Here is a 24,643-nt window from a genome sequence, read left to right on the forward strand (position 1 = left end):
ATGAGCAGAGTCGTGTCTGGGGACGGAGGGGTAGGGGCCTCTGGGCGACCAAATGTCATCTGAAACTTTCTCACATTAAACTAAAACATAACATTCAGATTTCTTTTGGAGCAGCCTTGATGCACTGCAAAAAGGGAACTAAAATTAAGCAAAATTCCCTTAAAATTTGTATATTTTTACTCAATTTGAGCAGATAAATAAGAGTATTTGCCAATGGAATGAGAATTTGTACCCCTAAAATAAGATAATTAGACATCCTGCACTTGAAATAAAATGATGGAGATGAATTGTTCTTATTTAAAGTGCAAAAATCTTATTCAATTGGCAAATAGTCTGATTTACCTGCTTAAATAAATGAAAAATACACTAATTTAAAGAGGATTTTACCTACTTTCTGTTCCCTTTTTTGCAGTGTGCAGGTACAGCTTGACTAATTAATTATTGTTTATGATCCCCTCCCAGAAAAGGTTAGTGGCATCATGCTGAGGTGAAGGATTAACCCAGCTTCAGGAATTATGATGTAATCTGATCCATATGAAGAGTAACTTTGTGGTTAAAGTGGCCCTTTGGAAAGTTCATCCTCTCACCCAAAACCACAACGATAAAGAATGTAGAAATAAAACAGCAGGAAACATCTCCAGTTTCATGTTTTATCAAATAAATTACATAGCCGGTGTGTTGGGGAGTATAACTGTGGGTAGATAATAGTTCCAGCTATGCTGTGTGCGCAGACAGCTGCACCTGCAGGTGTTGATTCGCTCATATTGTGCAGCGAGAAGAAGGAGCACATTGTTCTTATACCGTTAGCCTATGATTTGAAGAAAACAGGTTGTCTTTTTGTTTGGGATAAAAAAAATCTATATAACACCGCCTACATTTAGCTGAACGCCTTGTAAAGATGCGTAAAAAGACTTTAATTAAAGTAGAGTAACATTAAAAAATTGTGAAAGATTCCAGTTTTATTTTAAGTACTTCTACTCAGATTACCATGGAGAATGTTTTGTTCCTCTGGCTGGTGAACCATTTCTTAATTGACTCCACAATGCAGTTAAGCCCAAAACTATTCATACCTCTGTCAGATTATAGGTTCAAAGTTGTTTTCCTTTGCCTGACTGGAAATGAAAGAGACAATAATCTTTTGTAGCCGAACAGATAGAGCCCATGTCTGATTCTGACACAGAATCTGTGAAGGATTAAGATTAAGGGTATGGCAAGAAGGCCTTGCAACCTCAGAGACTCGGAGCTCATCACCAAACATGCCAGTGGAAACAGAGAAAACGCTGGTAAGCAAGTAAAGAAGGGTTTGATTGTTCTGTTTAAATGGCGACCAGAGTGTGTTCCAGTTACTGAGGGATCACACGTCTCAGCATCGCTGGGAAAGCTTACTCTGGGGGGCGGAGAGGAGGCTCAGACTAAACCTCAGATCCAGGAGGACCAATGCAGCTTCTGTCCTGGCCGTGGACCAGTGGACCAGACCTTTATCCTCGCAGAACTGCTGAAGAGGACACGGGAGAAAGTGTCTCTGGTCTACATGTATCGTAGATCTGCAGAAGTCTCAGTTACAGCCATGTCTCCCAGGGTCTTTTGTGAGGGTGCTTGTTTGTCCAAAGCGAGAGCGGTGTCTGCACTCTTGGCACAAAGTCAATTCTGTCACCAGTGCATGCTGGACTTTGCCAAGGCTGCCCCTGCGGTCCGTTGTGTTGAAAAGAAGAGCTCAGTCTACCTGGCCGTCTTGGTTCTGACCCTCACCTATGGTCGGGAGGTCTGGATCCTGACCCAAAGAATGAGATCATGGATATAAGCGGCTGATACGAGCTTCCTCTGGACAGTGGCCGGGCACAGCCTTAGAGATATGGTGAGGAGCTCAAAGTGGATCTGCCGCGTCTCTGCATCTCCCTGGGCGCCTCCCTTTTGGGGGGTTTTCCTGCCACTGGGAGGAGACCCAGAACTCGCTGGAGGGGAGAGGGCTGTGCGGGCTTCACTCCTGGAACCGTTGCCATTAGGATCCGATCTCAGAGAAGCAGAAGACAATCGATGGATGCGTTGATTGCTCTGCTGCCATTAACTCTTTTTCCATCAGTTGTTGCAATAGGTAACCATCATTTTGGCACGCAAAGTTTTAACATTAAATAAAGTTTTATTCAGAACTGAGACCCATTTTACATTGGTTTACAGACGCCTGTCTAGTCTCCTGCAGGAGGTCAGTTCTGCTGGAGTAGAGACCTTCAGCTTGTCTGCATTGTTGGTTCTGGTGTCGCTCATCTCCTTCTTAGCACTCCAGTTTGCAGGAATTAGCCATGGTGATTAAATTAGATATTGTTACCTGGTGTGGGGTGGATCATTTTTCTGTCCACGTTATTTTTCATCAGTATAGTTGTTCAATAACCAGCTTAGCAATGATATATACTGGCTTAATGTAAAGGCAGCCGTGTTGTCCACAACTGTGCAAACAGACACTTCCATTTTAAAATGTTGGGTCTTTTGTAAGAATCTGGTAGTCTGAGAAACATGATTTTAGTTTTTCATGGGCCATAATGATTCACATGAAGACAGATACAGTACCGACATATTAATTTGATTTCAATAAATAAGATCTATATAATATATTTTTCACTCTCTGAATTGAATCACGAACATATGCATTTTTGGATTATATTGTAATTTGCTGAAGTGCACTTATTTAATAGCTTTTGCACCAGCATTGATTAAACCAGGTGTTCCCATACTTATCATCCTGCAAACTGCAAAATAACAGCATTTTCACATCGACAGGGTGGAGGGTGGAGGGGGAGGGGTTAAGGAAAGTACAAAAATAAAGTTTTTTTTTTCTAAGTTATCCATGATTAAAGGCATAAATGTGCTACATTAAAGCAAGTGTGTCTCTGACAGTGAAATCTGGATCATCATCTCCCACCTGGAGTCTCGTGACCCCCCGGGGGGCCCTGACCCCCACTTTGGGAACCCCTGGATCAAACTGTTACAGTAAACTTTCTACTTCTACTAACTGGACACAGGACGCTGCATCTGCATTGATTCTCTGCATGCACTAAAAGTCCTAACAACACGCTGAGGCACAGGCCAGCCATGCTGTGAAAATCAAGACAGAAGACCAAAAACTGACAGCAACCTGGTTTGGGATCTATGATCAAATCTGATCCACATGGATAAAAAAGCGTCAGAGCTGGCCAGAGAGGAACAGTCCTGCTGACACGCCACAAGAACTCAATTAACAGCACAACAACCTCCACCGACTTTCACAACAGGTCAGTCTACAAAAATAGAACATTTGTGCGGTACCAGACATTGTTGGTGTGCAGTAATGTCTTCTTTCAGCTAAGTGCTGCTGTTGGCCCGGCCTAAAGGCAGAAAAGGAGAAAAAGCTCAAAAACCAAACCCAGGAACATCCTGCTGACAAAGAGCAGACCAGCAGACCGTCCTGTGTTTTACTGTTAGTGAGGCAAACGCTCCGTATAGGAAGTGCGTGTATTGCAGCTGATGACGCAACAGCAGCTCTTCTCTGCAGCAGTTTCATTTGATTAAAACAGCTTTTATATTTTTATTTTGAATATGGTCTATGATTTGAAGTGCTCTCCTGATATTATCTTGCGTTTGGCGACCTCTAATAAATCCTGTTTGGTCCTCGTCTATGATATCTCCAATGAATTGATTGAATCGATTTGCTAATATTGAGGTATAAATTTTATAATCCACGTTTAGAATAGATATAGGTCTGTAGTCGGAGCATGTCTCACTTTTCCTCTTTTTTGGAATGACTGTTATAATTAGTAAAATAGTTTTTTAATGCCGAAAATATCCTCTGAATTTATAGGATATTTATCAATACACTTACTCATTGAATATTATTTCTATTAGTTGTTAAACTCTTTATAGAGTTTATAGCGGGCTGCCCTTTAACACATATGCTGCTTCTACCGTGTTTTATGGTAGTTTCCTGACCCACATGGAAGGCCATACGCGGGCAACAGAGTGTAAAAGCAGAGGAGTTTATTTACAGGAAAAACGACAAAGATTAAGTCAAACGGAGAGAGGATTCAGAGTCTGGGGTTCTACCTATTATACATTCAAAAACATGGAAGCTAGTGATAACACTTTTGTTGGGGTGTGGTGGTGGTGGTGTGGTTCAGCCTCCTGCCAGAGGCAAGTGTGTATTTCCGGTTATAACAAACTTTATCTTCACAAGGGTTTTACACATTGATGAGATATTGATGTTTGTGTTATCCGGTCCGCTCATTATGACCAAAATAAAACCGAAGCTTTTTAAAATTAGCACAGAATGTCCGCTAGCCTAATGCCATTTGCTTCTGGTAACATTCGCTCTTCCCGGATATGCGACTACAGTTTATAATGTTTGTTTCGTTTCGCTCCACCATCGTTCGATAGTGCTATGAGCATTATTACCACATTAATATGGAGTATTAATGTTGATTTAATGGTGTTTTTGTATAAGTTTAGGATTAAACCATTTAGTGAATGATTGCTACAGCGACCCCTAGCTTCCCGGAGGTATAATCACATTAATAAAATCAGGCCTCACAGAAGTAAATTGATTTTTAAAGTAAAGAGTAAATCATTCTGTAAAATGTTATTTTATCAAATAATGTTTGTTTAACTCAGGATTTGCACTGTGAACGCATACCAAATGTTCTAAATTAGTTAAGCTAATTTAACCTCATTCCACGTTCTTTAGGATGAATTTTGTTATTTTTTAACTTTGAACCAGGATTCATTGAATTATTCTGATGATAATCAACCATTTTATTTGTCTTTTGTTTCTTTGTGTGTACATAATTCCTTAGCTTCTTTTTATCTTAATTTTGCTTTGTAGTTTTAGTCAAATTTCACTAGCCTGTTAGAGAGGATTTGTTGAATTAAATATAGTGCTAATTCAGATAAACAGCATTCTATAGTGATTTTTTCTGGATGTTAATTTATTTCTGTTAATAAATTCTTGAACTTGAAGATAAGTTGTCACTCATTTGTCGCTATGTGTGCAGAGTTTGCTGTTAAAAGAACGGCAGTGCTTGAATCATCCTTTTCAACTATTATCCTAATATCAGCTCTTGGGCTGATATTCACTGGACAATACCTAACAGACAGATAGTTATTTATTAAACATTAAAAAACGTTAAACAGGTTTAATAGCACAACAGGGATTTAGACTAAGCTAACTAAGTTTAAGCTGCAGACATCAGAACTCTGCAAAACTACAAAAATGCAAATGAATGAAATAAGGACAAATATAGAAACTACCCTGAGTCCTGTAAAGGTAAAAGTATAGCTACTGAAGGAATGCAGTGTCAGAGGCGATAACACCCTGGTTACACTCTATTTATTCACATTTAATAGTGGATTTGTTAGGTTGACAAGAAAACATATCCAAGCACTTTGTGTATTGCAGGTTTAGCTTGTGAATTCCTGTTCATGCCAACATTACGTTTAGAGGAACTTATCCAATTTATCTGAGTAATGGCCTGGTCTTGTTAGCACAACATAGATCATTGAGCCAATTATATGGCACCAACATGGCAGCCTGCCCCATTACACCCAGTTCTGGTTGAAAGTACTATATATACTGAAGACAGCATAAAAGAACATATTCTGGAGTTTATGTTGAGGCAGAGGTGTAGGCAGTAGAGAAACTTTACATTTACTTTAAGTAAAGTTGCTCTGAAAAGTTCCTGTTCTCAGGTATGCCATACCCAAACATGTGAAAGAATACAGCATTATGAAACATTTACATTTTAAATGTTTGATCAATTACACACCTGGTATGTTGTGTGTGGCTGCAGAAAGATACGCTGCAATGTTTCCAGACAGCTCAAGGTAGCAATGTTCTGAAATCATACAGAACAAAAGGCAGTTTGTTGTTGGGCGCTCTATATATTGTATTACTTTTATGTAAAGAAAATTAGTTCTAGTTGGTTTCTTTGTGTGTTTGAGGGAAGAAACATTCAGAGTATTCTGAAATTACTGAAAACATCAGTAAATATGTGAAAATGAATATACCATTTATTTTAGCAGCAAAATCTAACAACAAAATACCTTTAATGCACATTTAGATTGAAAAAATCCCCACATAAAGAAATATTTGTTTTTAAAAATCACCGGTGCCACATTTATAGGTATTCATGGGGCCATCGGTGTCTAAAGTGCAATGAGGGGGCCATTTTTGTGGCCCCTTGACTTTGGGGCCCCCAACTGCATTTCAAGAATGATTTGGCCCACCAGCACAGGAGGCTGATGGAGATGGAGATTTTTTAATTAAGGCAAAATTATTACAGACATGTTGAAATATTCTTACAATAGAAAATGTATCTTTAGCTTCATAGTACTTACTCAAATGCAGACTGTGGTACACAAAAATGTGCTTTTAATTCATTTATTACATTTGGCTAAAGTGTTTTTGAAGAGAGAGTAACAAAAATCTGGTCCTTATTGCTGAGAACAAACAGCAAAAAGTTCAAATTTCTTTTCAATCGTGTCCAAAATGACGTGCAAACCAAATATTATAAATGTGGCAAACACATTTTAAAGTTTTCATACAACCCTTTCCTCCAGAAAATCTGCCTAATTTGTTTAAATATAAATATTGCACTCTTATATTTTGTGGAGCAGGTAATACAAATTCATAATGTTTTGTTAAATTGAGTTTTTTTCCCCTAAATTATATATATTTTTGTCTTCCAGTTCTTTTGACTTGACAATTCTGGCTTACATGACAAAAATTCCTGAATAAGGACTGATCTATCAGATCGGAGCAAATAGAGACATCTTGAGAGTTGTTGGTCTTCTCTTATGCACCATTTTATGCTTCTCACTCTGATGGATTTACATGTAGAACCAGATTATTATTTAAAATGTCCTGGTATATCAGAGTTCATGATGCCATAAAGTCTAACACAGTTTCCAGGTCTTTTGGGAGAGAAACAGATCCACAGATCCACCACCATGCCAGGTGCTTTCCTACAATGATTCTTTGCTTCATTTCAATCCAAACTGAGCAGTTGCCAAAACGATAGATACCAGCAAGTTTAGACATGCAGTTTTTTTTCTAACAAACAGCTAAATGTGCATTCACCCTTACATAAACGGCATCTACTCTTCTGTTTTAAATTTTGGAGTTGGGCTAATGAGAGATAGGCGTCTGGGTCTTGTAACATTTACACCCCAGGGGCAGAGAAAGTCATAGATTACAAATTAACTGGAAAGTTTCGCCCTGTGAATAAATATAAAACAATTAAAGGTTTTATTGAGGAAGACCAGAGGCCTAAAAAGTTGCACATTTAGTTTTAATTTCTGTTCTCAGGAAGGAATTAAGAGTGTGGCTGTTTATCGCCTTGATCACGCTGTTTGTGAGCGTTCTTTCCAGCTGGAAGGGGCGCGATGGCTCGGGTAAAAATATAACGGCATGTTCTGGTTTTCCCACTGATGAGAGCTCATGAGTATGACAAGCGAACGCTGGATTGAAGCGTTCTTGGTTTCATCTGTTAATCTTGTCATCACTCAGGAAACAAAGCTCTGCTGCTGGGTTTACTCTTTGACTTGCAGATAATTGGCAGAGCTCAGACAGTTTCTATGAAGGTGGAACTTGAATTTTCAGGTAGGCAGCGGAGCAGAACCACACGGGCGTGTCTGTCCCGCAACGGTGACGGGGCTTTCCACGGCTGCATCAGGCAGAGAGGAATAAAACAACAGAGGAAGGGAACGTTGGTAGAACAGGAACCTGTGGATGGATGCAGAAGAGTTCAGGCTTCAAGAAGAAGATGGAAACTTTATGGAGAGGCAGCAGATTAGTCCATAAAGCCAGGGCTTAGAAAAATAGGGAGGTGGATGGGATGAATTTTCACAGAAATATTCTCCCTGGTGCTGAGTAATTCTGGCTGCTTTTTATCCAAATGCATGAGAAACTAAAGAGATTAGGACCTAAAGGGAACCGGGATTCTAGTAAAGCAATTTAGACAAAGCTTCACAAAAGGTAATGGGATGAAAACACTTAACCCTGAAGCTGCAGCGAAAGACTGTGACCAAATAGCACTACGGAGATATGAGTGTGTGTTCAGCGTGAAGCATCTTTTAGCTTCGTTGCTGTTAAATCACAGGCGGTGTGTGTGTGTGTGTGCAAAAAACACGCAGCGTCTTTAGAGATAATAAAGAGCTTCCAGTCTGCGAACAGAGAGAGGTGGATTCATCTTACTGTAAGTTATTCTCAATGAAATCTAAACCCAAAGCAGACAGGGCAGTTATTAAAGGACGTGTTTCTGCTGAAACTGGCCAGCAGGAAGCGTATAAAGAGCGTATTATTACAGGAACCACATTTTAATGCAGTTTATTTTATTTGTACAGATTAGTTGAAAGTTTCCCTGAAAAGCTGGGAGAGATTTGTGTCCGAGTGATGCAATAAAACGATGAACGCTGTCAGAGAAATCTAATCTCAGTTTATCCTTGGGAGAGAGTCTGAGGAGAGAGAAGATTTTTCAAAAAATGATCAGAATGGAAGTGGCGGTGTTGGAGATGCCCTGACATTTAGCCCCTAAAACACAGAAACTACTGCTTATCCACTTCCCCACAACACGCTTCATAAACTCCACACCAGCTCCTTATAGCGCAGCAAAAAATAGATCATATATTAAACAGCAAGTAGAAAACACAACAGATACGTAACGCTAAGGTATATTGCACTGTATTATATGATATTCTGTCAAAATATATATACAGTGCACTTTAAAGGCATTGGATTGTACCAATAAACATTACATAGTTTTACACTTCGTTTCATTACAAACACAAATTTGTTTTTTATGTGCTAGAAAAACACAACTCAGTACATTGTGTATTTGAATAGGAAGCAAACATTATAATTTTTCATTTGTAAATAGATTTTTTGCTGTGTGTTTGTATTCAGCCCAATGGATTCGGTACTTTATAGAACCGCCTTTGGCTGCAGGTCCAGCTTCAGGTTTCTACCAACTTTGCACATTTAGCGACAGAAATCTTTGCTTGTTCTTCCTTGTGAACTACACTCCATGTAGAAAGGCCCAGATTTGAACCCAGAACCTCTTTGTCACAACCGAACAGCGCAAACATGTGCATGACCGAGCAGCAGAAGGTACAAAATATTCCCGTTTCTTCTGAAGAAATCTGCCTTCAACCTTTGAAACTCTTTATGAACCTTTTTACCTTTTGTTTTCACCTATTCACAATCACAAATGTTCACGCTCCAATTTACAGATCAGTGGGGTTCGGCGTTTTGCCAAGACTCCTCTCAGCACATGGCTATGGGAAGCAGGAATTAAACCACAACCTCCAAGTCGCAAGAGTGCTGCTTTTGTGCTACAGCCCCCTTATTTTAATTCAAGAATGCGTCATTTGGTGGAAGGTTTTCATAAGTTCAAGACGAAGCTCATTATCTGCTGGAACATCAGTCGTGACGTCTTAGTGTGTCCGAAAGATGGGATGCGAGGGAGAAAACAGCCTAAATGAATGCATTTATTCTCGTCTGACACAAACTAAAGCAAATCAAGGCTGCATAAAATGTTATCATGGAGGGTTAAACACCAGAGCAACCCAAAGTCTGCACATGCACTCCTCCGATTGTTGGCTCCAGTTCACATCAGGTAATGACAGTTTTAATAAGGCCTGCTAGCAACAAAAGCCTCGACGCAGCGGGAAATATGATTGAAGTTGTGTCTCTGTTTGAGCTACAGAGATGACAGTCAGAGTGTGGGAGGAAGGCCCGTTTCTGAGGAGTTACCCCCTAACTTGTATTCAAGGGTTTAGGTGTCTGTTTGGATGTTTTTCCCTCTTTTAAAGTGCAACAGTGACTGACAACTCTAAAAAAAATACACGTTTTCATGTTGGAAGTATGTCTAGTTGAAAAGGGTACTGTATTTTTCATGTCAGTCATAATCAAGGTGCTGGGAGTGTGATGTATTTTCTGAGCTGGTCCTGAGTATAAGAAGTTTCACAAGGACAGCTGTAGGAGAAATAAAAAGTACGGGCTGGCAAGACGCAAGAAAATTAACAAGAAAATTGTTTGTATTACTTAATTTTTTTGTTATTTTCAAATAAATATGTCTCCGACTTATAGGTTAGAAGTAAATTACACAAAACCTGGAAACACAGTCATGACAATATTTTGTTTAGGGCCTTCAAACAATCTCAAGAGAGAGAGAGGGAACAATAGGCTTAATAATCCATCTATTATTGTTAAAAAACAATATATATAAACATATAAAGTATATTATACACACAAATTCAGATTATAGTGTGAAGTGCCTCAGAGAAATATTCACACCCTGTAAACTTTTCTACCATTCGTGATAATAGCAAACGCAAACTACGATGCATTTTAATGGAATTTTATGAGCTACACCAACACAGAGAAGCTCAGAATGGTAAAGTGGAAGAAAAATTATGCATGCTCATCAAAATCCCCCACAAAAAGGTGTTCACTTTATGCAAATATTTAGCAAAAGTCTTTAGACTGTGATGGAGGTTCACCTTCCAGCAGAGCAACATCCCTTAACATACAACCAGAGATTTAATGGGATGGTTTGGATCAAAGAATGCATGTGTTAAAATGGCCTAGTCAAAGTAAAACTGAGATACAGCATTTTGCAAAGATAAATGGAGACAGAATGCATGCGTGCACCACACATCTGTCATTGTCTGAACCATTGTCCGTCTCATACTGTCTCTTAAAATCCCAATAAAACATGTAGCCGTTTGTAGCTTCAACCTGGCCAAAAGTGAAAAAGATCAAGGGGTAGGATTTCCTTTGCAAGTGTTACACAGATTTATTAAATCAGAGTTCTATTTTAAAGCCATTCTGTGAAAAGAAATTTGTTCCTTTTAGAAGAAGTAAGAGCCACTTCATGTAAGGATGATATAACTTATAAAAGTGGCTACAAGGCATTTTATCTGTGCCCATACGACACAAGGAATTACAGCTGGGTACCTTTGATCAGTTCATTTAAAACACCATCAGCCCTGCAGTGGAAGCACATGATCAAGGCACCAAGCAAGGAAGAAGAAAGTACAAAGGGTTTCCTCTCAGGAAATATGTCAGTGCCAGTGGCCCTCAGTCAGTTTCTGTGGACCCCCCAGACAACACGGCTGCATTCACAGCTCAGTGGAACCAGGAGCGAATTAGCCGCAGCCACAGGATGAAAGGGGCATATTTGTAATAAAGGAACGAGCAGTGGTGTGAAGATGACCTAAACAAGCTATTTAATCTGTCCATCTCATCTCTCATATCAAATTCAAATAAGATGCCCAGCTGGTTTGATATTTATAGTTCCCTTTTGCCCTTTTATTACGATCTGAACGCTGCCCACAGAGAAGAGGCGGGCCGGCGGCAGCGCCATTCTTCAGTCATTCTTGGGTGATTTGCAACCAAGAAGTCAATAAAGATGTCTGGAAATGGTGTTAATTAGGAATTTATTACATCAAGTCTCCTTCAAGATCCGTCCGTGACAGCGTGCGCGCCTCTTTGATAATGGCATAAAAGCTGGAGAGGATCAATCGCTGCTTCTTAAGGTCAAATACTTTTAAACACTGACCACATTTGGGAGTACCAAGTCGGCGCTGCTGACCACGCATACTGATGGACGCCTGCTCTGCCGGACTGGATTCACAAATCCGTTTTCCTGAAACTGAAACTTAAAACAATGAGGGGAAGTTTGTGTCCCTCTCATCAGCACCTGATGAAAAAAGGAGAATTTAGGACATATCCATCGTATTGTATGGGTGTGTCCTAAACGCACCCTTTTAAATGCTCACAAAGCCAAAAAGCCCAGAGCCAGCTCTACAGCCAAACCCCCATCTAACGTTAATTCCTGTGAGCACATCTATCAGAGCAGAGGGATATAGGGTAGGACACGGGAGACAGGCAGGGTTTTACAAGTACTGAGAGTGTACCCCTCTGGTTACAGGATACTACATTAGCATTTAGATCACAAAGTGTTTCTTGCCATTGAAATGCAACAAACTATCAGGGTGCAGAAAAGTGCTGTTCGATGAAGGCCGCGGTCTGTGGTGGAATCCCTGAAGAGGCACGCAGATAAGTCAAGAGCAGCAATGCAGAATAATTGTGATCAAAGGAGTAAAAAAGCTGCGTCCACCAATGTCCCACACTTTATGCAATATTTATAAGAGACTCATAAGTGGGTGGGAAAAAAAAAAAGTCAGTCAATACTTTTATTCCAGTTTACTGGATACGTGCTGAGCAAGGCTCTGAGTTCAGAGCTGGAGAAGCGATCGGTGCGTCCGACTTAATTAAAACTGAACGGAGAATCTTTGAAACAAATACAGTTTTTTTCTTTTTTTTTAAAATACAAAATGAGCCCAAATCTGGTTCTGAAACAATGAACAACGGTTTTCACAGAAGCTTTGCATTAATAACATAATGCTCTCAGTCAGAACAGCAACAGTTACTTTAACGCCTGTTAAAGATGCATCAAAGCCATGGATTTGATCTGTCCTTTCTTTTCCATCATCATCATCATCATCATCATCATCATCATCATCATCGACTGAGATTCTTCAAATCTTTAATATTACGGTCAGATAATTTGTGCAGCCATGTTTAAAAAAGCTTTTTTTTTTGTCCAAGTTTCACAAATGTAAACAGATAGTCAGACCAGGCTATGATTGGTAATTTTGAAAGAAGAAGAAAAAAAAACAGCATGTGGTGGAGCATCTGTATTTCTGTGGGACTTTTTCTCCTCAAAAGGCTCAGAAAAGTTTGTCAGAGTGTGGGTGGCATCACAAAGTCTCAATAAAACCAGGAGATTTCAAGAAAAACCAGGGGGATTCAACCAGCAAACAAACATCAGGTCACCATTGGGTAATTCAAAAGGAAAAGCAGCAAATCAGAAGTCCACCTTCTCCATGACCATCTCAGTGACCAGATCTAAATCCAATAGAAAGCTCAGGGCTGAGCTCCAGAAAACCGAGCAGAAGAGAGGACCCGGGACTCCTAGCACCGGACTCAGAACCCAGTTGAGGTAATTCATGAAAGGAAGAAGGAGTACCTGGAGAGAACCCACACATGCACAAGAAAAACATGTCAGCTCCAAGCAGGAAGGGATTTGAACCCAGGACCTCCTTTATGCCACTGTGCAGCCCCTTTGTAATAATCTGAACATATGATACACAATTCATAGCAGGTTTAAGGTAATTAAATGATTTGCTTATTGCTTTCAGATGTATAATACGCTATTTGTTTGTGCAGAGCAGTGGAACTATCGCTAAATGACTTTTGATGCTGTTATCAGAAAATTTAATTGCACATGTATGTTCGCTGAAGGGCAGGGAAAGAGAAAACTCATAATTTTGCACACAATTAGCATTTCAACGCAAAACCCATGAAATTATGATAAACAATCTAATGCTGTTCTAATATTGCTACTTGTTAGAATAAACACTCAAAAGCAAGATGAAAAAAACAATTAGTGCTCTTTTATGCACAAGCGAGTAATTCCTAAATAATTTTTTTTTTAGAACTGGGCTCAATGTGACGGTATTGTTCTGCAAGAGAAAAACCAAGCAGGTCATTTGGGTCCAAGCGTAGCAACGATGGTATATATACGCTTTATTCATCACTCCAGTTCCAAGTTACTCATGGAAGAAATGGCGACCGCAGCGGAAGCAATGCCACACGGAGCTCCAGTTTCCATAACCTGTGAATGCCAGCGGCACAACATGAAAACTATTTAAGGCGGTGGAGACGGAAGTTTATGCAGTGGCCAGATTTGCCTTTGCTCTGGAAGCCCAGGGCCTTGTCTGTGAGCCGTGTTCATGCAGCGTGCTCCTAAGCAGGCCAGCTCATGCTCAGATCCCCTCCTGTGCTTTGGGGGAAACATATATAGGGCACTACCGCAGGCTCGCAGATAAAATGTCCTCAGAATAACAAGAGGAAGACAGAGTACTGAAAGGCTAAAGGGAAGGAGTAGCCGGAAGGCAAATAAATTGCACGTTAGAAACGATCAGGCATGCAGCATATGGTGTTTACTCAACCTGTGAAGTCTCACAGCTACCTTTATGTAGCACTAAGGTACCCATTCTCTCTGTGTCCCATCTGGCTTTCAGCAGCAGGGATGACTGCATGCTGTGTTGGGAAAAAAATAAACTTCCTAATCTCAAACCACTGTGTGATCACTGTTAGTGCATCACAGGATTAAAGGGTCAATCCGTACACTGAGAAACACTCTGGAGGACGAGGAACACGTACAGAACATCACGGGGAAACGTGTCCAACACAAGCACCAGTCCAGGAGCTGACAGGCCCGATGCGTCTCTGAAGGAATGTGAGAAAAGAAAAAAGGTTGCTGACACAGCAGTGAAGGTCAGATTGGGTTCATCAATATTTTACTTGCCGAGATGCAAAGGCAGAGCGGGCTGCAGGACGGGGCTGTGCTCAGACGAACGTAGAGAGACGAGGATTCTGGACTAACAGAAGTACAAACGGTGGGATGCACAATGAGAAGACGAGTGGAAAGATGCAGCGTGGAGCAGCATAAAAAGCACCTCTCCCCGCTCTTCATCCTACTCAGCATAACAGCTCCTGAGTATGGATCCAAAGAATGGAGGGGATTAAAGGCATAACAGAATGCCTGCAGAGTTTCATCGATGCGTTCCGCAGGAATCTCATCTCTTCCTCCCAGACTTCCAGCCTGCTCTTTGTACCGCAGGGAGTTTAATCACTGCATGATCTTGAGCTGCTTACAACATATACAGACCTACTATTACCATAATCTAACCATAAAATGATATACGCACTGCTTCCAGTGGCACAAAGAAGGAGGTAAAACAGACCTGAGCTGGAGGGGAAATGCAAACTGAGAAAAAAAAAGCAAAAAAGAGTCTTAACCCATGATTGGCAGAAGCTTTAACAGAGGATACGATGGGCCAGCTGGGTTCAGCATTACGGTAAACCGTCAATTGTTCGTGTGTGATTGTGTGTATTCTGTGTGTTTGAACTAGAGACATGGGCTCTGTCCTCTGGCGCAGCCCCTGTCAACTCGCCTTTGGCCACTCAGGAGCGTCGGCATTGTCACCGCCACCCAGAGAGAGCCGGGGCGTCAGAGACGGAGAGAGGTGAAGGCAGCAGAGGAAAGACGAGGGGAGAGAGTAAGACTGTGGCAGAACGCCACTTCCACAGGAAGCGCCCTGCGGCGGATTAATGTTCTCCTCTAAACAAGCAGCTGCCGCGTTATTGTGGGTTTTTTTTGGGGCAAGGCTCAGTTATGATAACGACTTCTGAGTGGGATGTTTGTATTTTTTTGCTTGAGGCTCTCGGTGTGCTACAGCGCTCTCTAAAAACACAAACCCACTGCGATTACTTTTAAGTTTCCAAGCACAGCTCTTGGGAATGCCCAAGTTTCAGACAGAGGTCCAAACTGAACAATTTTAAGTGACCTGGTGCACCCTCAGCTAGAACTGGAGCGACAATTTACACGACAAGTTGGAGAAAATCCTGTTTTTATCTCCACCGTTTAGCAGACTTTTATACGCGTTGCAAAGTCTTGCTGATCGAACCAATCTGGCTTTTCCTGGACAATATAAGTGTGTTTCACTTCAATACCAGCAGTGGAAGGACTGCTGCAGCTCTTTATCCACCTGTGTGACGTCATCTGCTCTGTGTGCTGAAAAAAACAGCTATAAAGTTCAACAAGATTCAAAGCCAAGAGCTTAAATTCCTCTGCAACATTTTTCCTGACATAAAGCAATTCATAAATGAAATTTTATATAGTATCTTACAAAATAATGCATACCTCTTAAATATTGTATTATGCTCTGACTCATCAAAACCACAAAATTCTATGTATTTTATTGAAACCTGTAACCCGTAAAGAAAATCCGTTGAATAAAATTGTTAAAACGTGGAAGGAGGTTTTCTGGTCAGATGAGCCAAAAACGGAACTTTCTGGGCAACGTGCAAAACGCCACGTTTGGGAAAATCTAGCACTGCACACCACCCTGAACACACCGTCTCCACAATGACACGTGGTGGACGTAGCATGCTGCAGGGACGGTTTTCTTCAGCAGGAAACACAAAGCTGGTCTGACTTGTCGAGAAGATGGATGGAGTGAAATCCAGGACCATCCTGGAAGAAAAGCTGTTAGATGAACAGCAATAAATATTATGGGATGGTTTAGATCAGAGCAGATTCATGTGTTAGAATGGCCTAGTCAAAGTCCAGACGAGAGCATGTAGCAAAACCTGAAAACTGGTCTTCATAGAGGCTCTCCATCCTGTCTAATTAAACTTGTTTTGCAAAGAGGAACTGGCCAAATCTAGTGTCTAAATGTGCAAAACTGGTAGAGACGTACCAGAAAGGACCAGCAGCTGATGCTGCAAAGACCAGTTCTAAAAGTATTAATGGAAAAGGGCCTGAATACACGGGCATTACCACACGTTTCAGATTTTTAATTGTTAAACTGAACTGAAAACCATCTATAATTTTTTTTCCACTTCACCTTTATGCACTACTTTGTTTCGGTGTTTCAATAAAATGCACCAGATATATCGACAGTTTTTAGTCAAAATACAGTATAAAATGTTCAAGAGGTATAAATAATTGTGTATTTTTTTTTCTTTTTTAAGAGACCAAAGTAATCCAAGTTTAAATAAAAAAATGTAAATAAATAATATTAGAAAAGGACAGTCACATAGGATGTTTTATTACTTGATGTACATCGTCTATTTATGTGTTTTCCTCATCCAGACAAAATGCTCCGCACTTTCAAGCTGAGTGAAACAAGAACGGGAATAAGAAAAGCCAGCAAGGGATTACAAAACAATAGGACAGGTCCCCCCCCCCCCCCCCACCACCACATAAAATAATAATAAAAAAGGTTATAGGAACCTCCAGTACTGGAAGAGATTACTGTGAATGCAGTGGATCTCTGGTAAGAAGTCAGGTATCTTTTAACAAAGCTCTCTGACTTATAAAAAAGGACACAGTGTTGGGTCTACTTTAGGGACATTTGGCAATAATTCCTGTAAAAGTGCAGCAGGATCATGTTCATTCGCTGAGCCCTGCCGTGAATTTAAAGGGATGCGACATAAACAACAGGCCTGTGTCAGAGGAAGACAATATAAAGACATACAGAAAAGCCTTTTCTGACATTTTTATCGTGGTCTCTTGTTCTTTACTTATGATTTTCTCAATTTACTAGCCTGAACTCCCATAGATCTAACCACAATAAAAAGGATGACGTTACCGATAAAGCCTCATGGCACATAAAAATCTCTATACTTGTAAGACATTTAATATCTTTGCATCCTTTTCACCCCAAATAAATCCTTGCGGCGATCAAACCTTCAACCCCGTCAGAACAGACATATGCCACATGAGTGGATGGATCCTTCCCGTAAACAGCACGGAGCAATGCACACAGCCTCCTAACCTCTGCAGGGAGGGGGATAAAAACAGCTGATCACACCATCGCAGCATAAATGGTGTGGAACAAGCCACACGGAGTCTCTTTGATAACCTCATAAACACCAATGCACAACGTCTGGACACTTCTCAATTCAATACCCATGTTTTTATGAGAACATGTCATGCCGCCGGATACTGGAACAGGAAACTAATTTACAAAAGGGGGGCGAACGAACAAACCCGTGTAAATAACACACATTAGCGAGTACCCTATAAAGAACATTAATATAATAAAACCACAATGCTTGCGGGATCCCATGTGGGGTCACGGGATCCTCAGGCAGAAAATGGAATTTGCTGCAATTCAACAACTTTATGTACGCCTCAATAAACAAAACCAATCCAGTTTTATTACAGACTAATAAATAAAGCCCTACTTTAAGAATCGGTAGCAAGTAAAACATCTGTTACACACATAGAAACCTTTGCTTCGCTGCCAAATATCCTTAATTAAAGTCTGCAGACAGGAAGTCTCTGAAGAGTCCAGCCTGAAATTGGCAACGGCTCCTTCTCTGATTTCACCTACATACTTCATGCTGAGGGCTCATAATTTACTATTCAGTTTTCAGAGCGCCATCATTAGAAATTAACTCGGTATTCTGGCACTCCGTGCAATGCAGCTGCAGCTAGGACCTGGAGAAAAATGTAGACAATTAAAAGGAATGCATTTCTTGTCTCAACACATATTCCAGAGCATAATGGGGTCAAATGAAATTTATGCAGAGTATTAATGAGACTGACGTTGTTCACTGTGTATCACGCATATAAAAACCTACACAATAGACACAAACGGCATAGATGAGTCTGGTTTCTATGAGGAACTCCAACTAGAACAACTGTGGCATGACCCCCAAAAAACTGGAGGGCCGCTGGAAAGGAAACATGATCAACGCTGTTCATTATAATCTCTCTCAAATTCACAAAGACTCCCACAAAATTTAGAGAAAGAAAATTATTTTCCTTTGGTGTGTAACCCATTGCAATAGATTATACTTGATTATAATACATGGCTGTCCACCTGAGGGCACAAATCAGAGCCGGCTTCCTTCCAGCAGCGGCGTACAGGGAGGGTTTTAATCAGAGAGCTGCTTGCTGAGGGCAGCAGTAAATGGCATCGCGTGAGAGAACATTTAGTTCCTTTATTCAGTGATTTATTTATCTCCCGTTATCAAGTCTGTCCTGTAGTTGTCCATCACTGTGTGGTTTTGCTCACCCACAAAACAGGACAGGTCCGAACTGCAGAGAGGATCATCGGGGCAGATCGTCCCTCCATCCAGGACTTTTACTGGTCCAGGGTCAGGAAAAGGGCAGCTAATGTCTTTGCAGCGCAGACCCCACACATCCTGGACATAAACTGTTTAGACTTTTACTTTCAGGCCGACGTTACAGAGCACGACTTGCTACAAGCAACCACACAGTTTCTCCCCCCAGGCTGTCTGATGAACAGAAGTCAGAGAACCAAGAATGATACCATGCTTACTAAGTCATGTCTCTCTCTTTTGTAAAAACAATGTATAATCATGTACACAAATATATATATATATATATATATATATATATATATATATATATATATATATATATATATATATATATATATATATATATATATTTCTCCACTTGTGGTCTATATAAAGTAGAGCTGCAAAGCTTTGATTTGAATTTCTTTCATTTGAGCGCAAGCTTCCTGAATGGGAAGCGAAACGTCTTCAGTTCCAGAATAGACGTCCAGTTTTATTTTTTAATCTTTTTTTTGTATTTTTTTAGTATCTTATTTTAGTGTTGTGTGAATTATCGGGTCCAGTTATAGAATCCTAAAAGCTCTTAGACAAGAGTTCTCCTGAATTCCTCCTTCTTACTGGATATATTGTCATATACAGGATTTAACTGGGCCTCCCTACTAAAGCTCCTACCCCCCCCCGACATGACTCTGGATAAGCGGAAGAGGATGGATGGATGGATGGATGGATGGATGGATGGATGGATGGAGGAATTAACTTTATAATCTCAATACTAAGTGGGAATCTTGTCATTATTATGCATTGCTGTCCTGTGAGGTGTTCCAAAAATAACGGCTTCACTCTTCAGCATCTTTGAGCTGCGGTGAGTTAAAAGCTGCATCTCAACGGAAAAAGAGGTTGTAAAAACTAGGATACATCCCCATCTTACTAGTTAGGGAAGCTACAGCAGTATTTCATCTGACAATGGTCCGTTGGCAGGTTAAAATCAATATTGTGCAGCTGTTCCACACTGGCTCTCATATAAAGACTCATTCACTTTCAAACCACAGCTCTACTGTTACACACGCTAAAGAAGGGATGGAGGAGATGCTTAACTCCATAAACACATGTAAGAAACCAGATCTGCGGCTGCAGCACGTCTGATTGCAGAGTTTAAAGCAGCGTCTCTGCTCAGTGCACGCAGCTAGATATTTCCTGCCATCGACTCTCCTCACAAACACAAACATTTGCTCCCTCCCCTGTTATTTCCCATTCTAACGCTGACCTTCAACAGAATGAGGCGCAGTCTCAGTAACTACAAAGGGGATTTACATTTAAATAAAGAAAGATCAACAGCTTTCGGGGAAAGGATTGCTGACTTTTCCGACACAATTACTTTGAGCTAATCACCATGCGCACCTGCCAACCATAGCAAGTCATTAAAACTGCATACATAACTGCCCAGGCACTAGTAAAGTTTAGGACTGCATGACATTAGTGAAGCAGACAGGTGCAATAACCCTTCTGAATATTGCACCGATTATATCAGCTGTGATTAATCCCCTTTTCCTGATACTTCCTTCTTTTCCAGATGTCCCCATCATCCTCAGGGAGCATTATCATCGTTGTCCCTGAAAACGGTTGCCGTTACGATCTCCGGGTGTTTGGATAGTTTTTAACTTATGATTGTTTTTCTTGGTTGTTCAAGTTTTTGGGTATCCTGTTTCTGTTTTTCTAGTTGCTGCCATTTTAGTTCGTGCTTGTGAATGTTATGAACTAATCCTTTGTACATCTAATCAAAATAATTAAAATTTGTTACATTCCAAAGAAATTCATCCTCTGTATTTCACCCGTCCCATTGGGCAGCGCTCAGGAAGCATTCCAGGGCTGAGGGTCTTGCTCAGAGGTGGCAGGATGTGGGAGTTGAACCAGGAACCTTGCAGCCTCTCCAGGATGCAAGCGCCCTGCTTTCTACCCACTACACCACCACTCCCCATGTAATTTTGTTCTTCCTGAGTTCCTCAGGCTATGTTCACACTGCAAGTTTTGATGCTCAATTCCTATTTTTTTGCTGAAATTAGATTTTTCTTTGAGGTGGACGTTCATATTATTATTAAATGCGACCGCCATGATCACAAGGAGACATCACACAGCAGCGCACTGTTTAAAGAAGTAATGATGAATGTAATTGTTTCTACAAGTGTTCAATAACGGTTTGTTAAAAAAAAAAATCTCGAAAAAAAAAAACCATCCCAGATATCAGCCGGCATCTGTCCTTATTATTATAAAGCTGTTGAGCAAGATGGAGTAAGGCAAGAAGAAATCAGCACAGCTATTAGCAGCGGTCTATGGAGCGCTAACTGCTGCTGTGTGCGGACGTGAAGTGACAGACCGGAGAGTGACGTGAAAGAAGGATAAAATGTGACATTCAGACAGCAGACACTTTGAAAAATATCCAATACGTATCCGAATTAGTACCACATATGAAAGTGGCACAAATCGGATATTTTTGGGGGTCGCCATGACAGGTGTTGTCTGAATAGTGCAGTCAGTAAGGAAGGAGTTAGGAAAAGGAGCCTGTAAGCTTCCTCTCATGGCTAGTTTTTCTTAGGAACCTCGCAAATCCCTGTTGTTCAGGAAGAAGAGAGCGACACTTTTTCCTTCATTTTAAGAAGGCTGTAAGCCCAGATCTGACTCCATCATCCATGAGTGTTTCCGTCATGCAATGACGTCGGAGTTAAATCAGTCTCAAGCTGCTTTCCTCCCCACAACCGAGTTCTGTCGACCCCGTGAAAGGCTACAGAACAGGAGCTAGGAGCTTTAATTAAAGGGATTCGCATGGAGTCCTCATCTCCTCTGCTCTTTCTACATTTGGTAGCAGCTGTTCCTCATTTCCCCTGATTAGCTTTTCTGTTTGCCTGTCATTTATCCATCTTGCCTCGGTATATATTCTCCCTGCTCTGTTTGGGTCCCACTGCTTTCTTTCGTTTGATTTCCTGTTCGCTGTAGCTCCTTCATGATTTTGCCATTTCACCCGCTGTAAGTTTGTCCTTCTATGTTTTTATTTTTATTGAATCCCTATTTTCATCAGATCTCTCTTGAAAATGGGTTCTTGGATCTCAATGAGAATACCTGTATAAATAAAGGTCAAATAAGTAATTTAAAAAAAAATCACATGGCTTAAAGGTTCTGTCTGCATTTGGCTCCTGCCAAAGCCTCACAGTTCATGACACAATCAGGTTTAGATCATGAAGGGCAGTAAGACTCCAGTCATCTGGCCAGTATTTGTTGGCATAAACAACACTTCTATAATCATTTGCCAAATTTTGCACCCGAGGATGCTTCTGGCTGATTTTGAGAGATTGTACACTTTGATATTGCACTTTCACCTGTCAGTCACTATATTGTGCAGCTCTCGTAAAGTTAAAGAAAATGTGATTTTCAAGCGTAGAAATCCTGGAGGAGTCCAAGCGGACAGTTCCCTAGATGGCATGGCAATCATTATTAATCATCCCCCTTCATGCATGACCTTTAAATCACCTAGCCAAGTTCATTCAGCGCCGCTCACTCGGTGCACCTACGCGACCCGTTCCTGTATGCGTGTTTTTTTCTGTCTGTGCGATCATTAACCCTGGAACCCGGACAAACTGGGCCAGCCTTCAGGACTTTTCTTTTCCCGTTCAGTCTCCACCGTGATATTCCCGCCACATCACAGGTGGAGGCAAAGAGCCACGGCACGCCGTGCTGCATGTTAACGCTGAGGAAAGCATTAGAGGGCCGGTCTGGGGAAGCGACTGTCCTTCATTTTTACTTCCTTCAGTAGAGTCTTCATGCATTTTAACAACTGAATCACACTGTGTGAAGGTGTGGTGGTTGGAGGCTCCTTCTGCTCACTAAGTTTGGCTCTACAGGATGAGGCAGCACAAACGTTTGGTATTCCTGATAATACTAAAGGGTGAGGGATCTGGGCCGGTCACATGCATAAGAAAGCAGCTTGTGCATTATGACTAATGCCAATTCATTAGAAGACAGCAGGACAAATGGAAAAGAAGCGAAAGGTCTCACTGCCCTTTATCTAAAAAACCTTTTGATTCAGGGGCGGCAGACACCAACTCTCCGGTTCAACTACTCCACTCCCTCCTCTCTCCGGCTCTGTGCTGCATCCATATTAATATTCATTAGATCATCTCAAATTTCATACTGCATTTCATTACACCCAACCATGTTGTTACTCAAGGTGACTGCAGAAGGAAGTGCAAACATACATTTGAGAATAATGCCCGTGGAACGTTTTTTACAACACCGTTCTTTTAACCTTCTGCCGCAATGTTGGTCTAAATGCAATTTAATCTGCTGTATTAGCTCATGGTGGCAAACACAATACTTCATACTTAATGCATCCCTAACCTTTAAACCGAGAAGCCGTAAATTTCAAGAAACAGCTCCGCAGATACCCTGGAAAATACATTCCTCCCACACGTTCTAATTATGATTTGTCTGTCATTAGCTGGCTCACTATTAGATGCTATTTTCGCCTCCTGTAGCAAATTTGCCTTTCTGCTCTCTCCTGTAATGGTTTCAACCTTTCCTCCAAGAAACCATCAAAAATTGTTGTCTTTTTGAGTTGTGATGGTCCACAAACCACAGGAAGGCTGACACATTCACACCAAATATCTGTGTGATGCACACTATTATACAAATGTCTGGGCTTCTTTCTAATAAATGTCCAGGAGAAGCTTAAGGAAAAGATCTGGGATCAGTATTTGTGTCATGTGGTCATGTCAGCTTCTCTCTAAGATATCCAATGCATTCCTGATTTTGGTGCATTCTGAGCTGCAGGCAGGGCAAGAATGACAGAGAGGCTTCAGATTTTGTTACAGGAATGACAAGTTTTCTTCACATGGTGACATGTGCAATCCTAGAAATCAGAGCCAGCCGTTTTCCTCAACCGATCCATGACAACCTGTTGTTTTGTGTCTTTTGTAAACCACATTGTGGTTGCTGGTGAAGATTCTCAGTCATCCAGGTCATAGTCATTCCAAAAAAAGTAAAAAACAAAGCAACTGGACTTGTTTTCCGTAGTTGAAGACGTTTCGCTTCCTCTCCAGGAAGCTTTCTCAATTCAAAAAGTCTGGAGTAATGTGCAGTACCAAGCTTTATCCTGCTGCCTAACAAAGGCCTTGTAATGGCTTAGATAACATGCAAATTCAACCGAAACTGGTCCATTCCTCTGGAACCACGTTGTGGTTAACTTTGCTGATGCCCACCTCCAGGACACATACAAGCAACAACGTCACCATATCTGTCATTATTAATGGAACTACAGTTGTACTTGCAGCTTTTATGAAGCTTGAACTTTTTCACATTATGTCAACGTACAACACAAACTTTACTGCCTTTAACTGGGATTTTAGGAGCTGAATTAACCTAAAGTACAGTTTGGTTGTGCAGCGTTAGTCAGATTTACAGTTTCCTTATAACCAAAAATCTCACAGGTGTGCAGAAATAGAAACACTCGTTGAGTTTGTTGGGAGCAATGATGGTTCTGAAGTCTAACAGCTGCTGGGAGTTTCCAGCCCACTCTGAGCTTTCCAGTAAAGACCATCAGTGTTCTGACTTTGGTCCAGCTTATTAGTCCACCTATCAATGTCAGTTGCCTGGATGTCCATCGGTGTCGGTGTGCAGGGTCGACGACTTTGGAAACCCAACACCAGCTTGTTGGATTTCCCCATGTTGATCAGGAGGAGTTTCACTTGGCACCAGTCCGCAAAGTCCTGCGTCCTCACCTCTAATAACCTGACTATGGCAGTCATCTGAGAATGAGATGAAATCTGGAGAACTCTAGAGATAAACAGAGTCAGGAACCCGTCAGATGGGCCAGGGAGAAAGTTCTGGTTCGGTTTAAAGCAGGTTTGGGTTAAAACAATATTCCAAGCTTTGCACATCCCCCAG

General features: G+C 41.0%; 1 protein-coding gene across 2 annotated transcripts in view; it reads right to left on the reverse strand.

Moving 5' to 3' along the window:
• Positions 1-24,643, reverse strand: part of tspan9a (tetraspanin 9a) — a 272,692-nt gene that overhangs the window by 127,261 nt on the left and 120,788 nt on the right. Inside the window, exon 4 of one of the 2 annotated variants that reach the window (XM_021316710.2) lies at positions 5,787-5,855. The exons of the other annotated variant lie outside the window; for it this stretch is intronic. The gene's annotated coding sequence lies outside the window, so the exon portion shown is untranslated. The remainder of the gene's footprint in view (positions 1-5,786; positions 5,856-24,643) is intronic. 2 annotated transcript variants of the gene reach the window in all.

This window comes from Fundulus heteroclitus, chromosome 2 (assembly GCF_011125445.2).
Source record: "Fundulus heteroclitus isolate FHET01 chromosome 2, MU-UCD_Fhet_4.1, whole genome shotgun sequence".
Taxonomy (NCBI): domain Eukaryota; kingdom Metazoa; phylum Chordata; class Actinopteri; order Cyprinodontiformes; family Fundulidae; genus Fundulus; species Fundulus heteroclitus.